Here is a 1,146-nt window from a genome sequence, read left to right on the forward strand (position 1 = left end):
ATAATTTTTTATATATTAATAATTTATAAATCAAAAAAAATATTCATTAGGACAAAATTAAAATGAATATATATATATATATATATATATTATAAAAACACGTTAACATTATTTTATTATGATCAATCAAACATAATATTAAGAGGTTGTTTTACGATTAAGTCATTATATGAATAAAATTGTCTGCATTAATTAATATATATGTATAGATTAAGATTTTTTTTTCATAACTGAGATGAATGTGTTTTTTCTATATAAAATTATCTCTCGTTAAAAATTTATTAAATAATTACTAGAAGAGTAATCGCGCAATGCAGCGAGACACATCTCGATTTTAATGTTTTATTTTATTATTTGTCTTTGTCGATGTTATAATACTATTTCATGTGTTTTTAAGAAAACAACAATGATTTTATTTTTGAATAAAATATAAATTTTAAAAAAATATATCAATGTTAATGTCAAATTATAAAAGTTCTCATTTTTATGTAATTTCGTTAACTTATTTTTTTATTATAATTTAATTTAAGTTTAATAACAAAATAGTTTATTTTTGGTTTAATAATATAACATTTTATAAAGATAATAATTAAGTATTCTATTATAACTCAATAATTATTCTAATTATATTTTGAATTTTTTATAGGGAAAATTGCACCAAAATGGAACCAACTTTCACATGATTTCTATTTTGGGGAACGAACTTTTAAAATCGTCATTTTGGGGAACCAACTTTCACCTAATTCCTATTTTGGGGAACCAACTTTCAAAATTGCATCAAAATGGTACCAACTTTCATCTAATTCCTATTTTGGGGAACCAACTTTCAAAATCGTCATTTTGGAGAACCAACTTGCACCTAATTCCTATTTTGGGGAACCAACTTGCAAAATAATTATAGAAAAATAGGAAAATTACACCAAAATAGAACCAACTTTCACCTGATTTCTATTTTGGGGAACCAACTTTTAAAATCGTCATTTAGGGGTWTCTATCGAACTTTTTGTTTATTTAAGGGTCTGATTGATCTGTTGAACATGTAACAGATAATTTAAGGGTCTCTATCAAACTTTTGGTTGGATTTGCCAAATTTGATTTAAACTTTAATATTGACACATATTGGTTAGATATAAAAATCTTGAATGT

Source organism: Cynara cardunculus (assembly GCF_001531365.2).
Source record: "Cynara cardunculus var. scolymus isolate 2C chromosome LG 2, CcrdV1, whole genome shotgun sequence".
Taxonomy (NCBI): Eukaryota; Viridiplantae; Streptophyta; class Magnoliopsida; order Asterales; family Asteraceae; genus Cynara; species Cynara cardunculus.